This window comes from Lolium rigidum, chromosome 1 (genome assembly GCF_022539505.1).
Source record: "Lolium rigidum isolate FL_2022 chromosome 1, APGP_CSIRO_Lrig_0.1, whole genome shotgun sequence".
In the NCBI taxonomy this organism is placed as follows: domain Eukaryota; kingdom Viridiplantae; phylum Streptophyta; class Magnoliopsida; order Poales; family Poaceae; genus Lolium; species Lolium rigidum.
The window spans coordinates 95,461,388-95,466,524 of NC_061508.1; positions in this window are offsets into that span (position 1 = coordinate 95,461,388).

Sequence of the window (5,137 nt, forward strand, 5' to 3'; positions counted from 1 at the left end):
CAAACTATTCTATTCACACAATTAATACAATTTGGTGCATTGGTGGTCTTGCTTGAGGAAAAATAATTTCCTCTTATTTCATATGTACATGATAGTTTCCATATAGTTCTTGAGGCATAATTTCCTCTCATTGAATCTTCTTTAAGATTTAATTTCTCAAACAATTACTCATGAATTCAGGTTGTCCTAAGTCAACCATTCATCATCATCATTTGAGAAAATGATTTAAATGAGGCAGAGATACCTCATACTATTTAACACTTCTACAAATGATTTAAATTCTCCAATTATTTCCTATGAAAGCATTTGACCAAGGGTCCAAACTTCATAGGAAAGTACTTGGGACAAGATTTAAATGAAGTGAAACACCTCATATACTTTACACAAATTAAACTAGCATCACACATTACTATTAAGTGGATAGGTGTGTTGTTTTCTTATTTAAAAATAATTTCCTCTCATACTAACTTAGGTGTTACTTTTAATTACTTAGAGAAATAATTTCTTCTCATTATCTTATTAAGATTTAATTTCTCTTATGAATGAGATATGACCTAGATTGACCAGAGTCAACCTCTTCATACTTATCATCCGAGAATATGATTTAAATGAGGTTCCATACCTCATGCAATTTAATACTAACATGGTAGTAATTTAATGTAACCAAATAACTCAATATGAGATTTTATAGACCATGGTCACTACCTCATGTTGAATTACTTGAGACCCAGATTTAAATGAGAGGAATACCTCTCATATGATTTAACACATAGTTGTAACTAAGTTAACAACTACTATTGAGGTGAGTTAATATCATCAACAATTCATATGAGACATATATGACCAGAGTCTCTACCTCATTTTGAATTGTTCATGACAAGATTTAAATGAGAGAAAAACTCCCAAGTGATTTATTAATAGTTTTGGACAATATCTTTGACTAGAAATAGCCATATAGTTCTTTAATTAAGCTAGGCCATGATCATTCAAAGTAACCATGGCATATTGTTGCAGAAACAATTAGTGTAAGTCAAAAGTGAGCTATGAGAGTTGGAATTACTTAAATAACTATTTTGGTTGATTTTTAATAATTATTTGAAGTGGTAGGAGTCTCTGACTTGTTATTTTTGTCACATTAATTCTACACAAGATTTGGAAGTGGGACCAGTGGGGTTTTGTAGATCTTTTCAGTAGCTTTTCAACCATATAAAGTTTGCTAAATTTGGCCAAGCTAAGCAGATTCTATTGAATTTCAAACACAGGGCCAGTATTGAATTTGAATTGAATTAATTAAACCGAATTTGAATTTAACGGGCTGGCGGAAACAAGTTGGGCCGAATTGAATTAAAACGGCCCACGTCCAGCCCACCACGCGTCCACGCACGCGTGGGCTGTCTGACAGTGGGATCCACCAGTCAGCGAGTCATAACACCCGAAGCGGTACCGTTTGATGGTGGCCGTGCGATTAGATGCGGATCCGACGGTGCAGAAGCGTCGTCTTCGTCGTGGGGGAGATGCTTGCTGGAGCGGCGGAGGTAGGGGGTCGGCGGCCAGGTGGAGCTCCGGCGAGGGGTGGCGACGGTGCGAGGAGGAGGTTGTCGTCGACGGCGAGTGCGCCGGTACCGGTGGCGAGGCCGGAGGTGGCCCGAATCGACGCCGGCGAGATGAGGTATCGGCGGGCTCCGGCGGCTAAATTGGGGAGCTCCGGTGATGAATCGAGAAGGGGAAGTGGTCGAGGAGGGTGAGGGAAGAGTGGGGAGGCTGCTGGTGTGCTTGGATGGCCGAGGGGAGCTCGGTATTTATAGAGGGGCGAGTGTGCTGCGAGGCGCGGACGAGGTCAACGGCGAGGTCGTCGTTCCAGGGCGACGAAGGAGCGAGGAAGGTGCGCAGGAGGTAGGCGACGTCACGGCGGTCCTTGGGGCCTTAATGGCGCGGTACGCCGAGGCGTACGACGGTCGGGCGAGGGTGGTACTGTCGCGGCCGTGGCGGGCGCGTTCGTCCTCTCCGGCGGCCGTGGTCGCCAAGGCATGACGTCGGCGTGTCCGGCGAGCTCCGCGTGGCGAGGAGGGTACCATGGCGCGCGGGCTTGGTCGGGGTACGGCGGAGTACGGCGAGCGACGCGTGGCCAGTGACGTCCGCGGCGTGTACTGGCGCGACGTCATCGGCATCCCGGGCGATTTTGGGCGCGCGATTTCCGGCGACGGTCGGCGTTGTCCGTGGCAATGGAGATGCTAGGCGTGGCCAGGGAGGTGAGGTGGTGCGTTTGGACATGGTGGCCGTGGCCAGAGAAGAAGAAAGGGAGAGGTGGCTCGACATGGTGTCCATGGCCGGCATGGCCATGTCCATGCCATGCTAGGCTTGCTCTCCTAGGGTTCCTATGTTTCTTTTAGGGAGAGAGGGAACTAGGGAACCAAATGAAGTGATTTGGGGCAGTAGGGTTTGGGTAGATCACTATTTCAATTAGTGTTTGCTTTATTCCATAATTGCTTATTTCAATTTCTTACAATTTTTGATGGAATTCATATGGTTGCAAAAATTGGAAAGGGTGTAATTGGTTGAGTTGTAATTGACCAGAGACAACTATGTGTGGTGGTGGAATTTTAAAAATCAAAGAACTGCAAGATTTGACAAGGTGAGATTGTTGCACATAATAAAAAGTCTCAACTTTGCATGAGCATAATTTGTGATCCAAAATGAATTTGGCATGATGGTCTTTACAAAAGTTGTTCATCTTGATGTACTCTTAGATGACATGCAAAGAATTGAGGAAGTTTAGTTTGAAAATCTTGAGATACAAGGGCTCAAAGTAGTGACCAGATTATAAAAGACAGATTTGACCATTATTGTATGTGAGCCCAATTTGAGTTTGAAATTCATTTGAATTGTGTTTCTTTGATTCCAAAAGTTGTAATAAGTGTTTAGTATCTTTATTCAACTCTTGGTGAAGGCCAAATTGGTCTAGGTCAAATATTTGGAAAAATGGCATAAACCATATGTGAGGGTTTTTGTGAATTTCTAACTATTTATTCTTTTATTTTTCTTGGCCTCACTTTGACAAGGGTGAGGTTTATTTGGTGTTAGAATAAGTTGAGTGAAAGGTTCACACCATTTTAGGACAATGTGAGTGACTAGGTCAAGATTTATTATTTTGGCTAAGTGCCACATATACCTTTATGCATATGTTTGATTTTATTTTAATTCTCACTTAAATTGGTTGGTAAGTACTTGGTTGAGTGTGTTGAGGTATTTCCAATCATCTACACAAGGTAAGCAAACCAAGTTTTAGTTTTTACACAAAGTAGCCATGGGCTTGCATATGTCCCTTTTTCTTATTTAAGATCACCTCTTCTTATTTTGGTTTTTCAAAGATTTGTGACAAGAGAGATGAGGTCTAGGGTTTAGTGGGGTTCACAATGGTTCACCACTATTTAGCAAAAACAATAAAGGTAGGGTTCAAGATTTACCTATTAGGGCTATAGGCCTATATATGTTTTTTTTCTTTATTTTGATTTCTCAAAATAGATTCATTTGTATTTGAGAAGATCAAGGTTTAGGGTTTTTCTTATTTGATTTCTTTCTCTTTTATTTTATTGGGTTTGTGATCTTCACTTGATTACTTTAGGGTTTTAGGGTTTATCACATAAGCATAATAACACTCATCATGGCAAAACACAAGTGTTAGGTATGAGCACTATGCATAGCACTCTAAATAAAAAAGTTTTTGTTGGTTCTTATTTTTGGAAAAAGGAAATTCATTTTTCTCTTTGTTTTGAAATTTGGGGTGTTACAATATATGAGGACCGTGAGATAAAGATGAGGAGTTACTTGAGGCTCCTTTCAAGATCTTGTCTTGACCAATAGAATCTTTGGTTTCCTCTACATTGTTAGACACACAACAACTAGAGGAAATAGAATCATTTTTATCATGGCCACAAGACAATGCAAGCATATCATCACTAGATTTTTTCAAGCAACTTACACATGATATGCAAGGACTATCAACACAAGCATGTAAATCATTTCTAGTGCTAGATGTGTTTGAGTCCGTAGATGAAACATTGCAATGAGATAGAGATGAAGAATCATTAATAGAAAGCTCAATATCAACATTGCAATTTTCATCACCACTCACCATATCATTACCTTGTGTCTTGACACACTTTGGTGAAGTGGATGAAGATGAGAACTCATCACGGCCGGAAGTGGAAGCAATGCAATCATCCTTAATAATATTGGACACATCATATTTATCTTGAATTTTTGTCCATAACTCATGAGCGCTCCAAAAGGCAAGTATGGAAAAAGACCTACATCTCGCAAAGCATTCATAAGAACATTAGAAGCTTGAGAATTGAGATATAAATTTTTCTCATCCTCTAAAGATAGATTTTGTGAATCCATAGGAGGAGAAAAACCTATATCTACAATTTTCTCCATATGAGGGTCAATGTCCCGAAAATGACTAAGCATGCAAATTTTCCAAACATCATAATTTGTGCCATCTAATATAAGAGTGTTATCGTGCACAAATCCTCTAGCCGACATCTTTACTCTCAAGGCGGTGAAGCCTAAGAATGAGAGACCTTGCTTCGATACCAATTGAAAGGACACGGATGTCGCCTAGAGGGGGGGGGGGTGAATAGGCGATTTAAAACTTTTACGAGATGGGCTTAACAAATGCGGAATAAAACTAGCGTTTACTTTGTCAAGCCCAAAGCATATAAACTATGGTTCACCTATGTGCACCAACAACTTATTCTAAGCAATGGTTCACCTATGTGCACCAACAACTTATGCTAAGCAAGACAAGCAACTTATGTGATAGCAAGATATATATATAACTTCAAGCACGATGGCTATCACAAAGTAATGTGCATAAGTAAAGAGCTCGAGTATAGGAATAACCGAAGTGACGCGGAGACAACGATGTAGCCCGAAGTTCACACTCTTGCGAGTGCTACTCTCCGTTGGAGCGGTGTGGAGGACAAGTCACTCCAAATGCACGAGGGCCACCGTATTCTCCTCGAGAATTCCCACCAAAAGGGATGTCCTCGATCCACTATGGGACCTTAGGAAGGTCACCGAACCCGCACAAAGCTTGGGGCTATCTCCACAACTTAATTGGAGGCTCCCAATA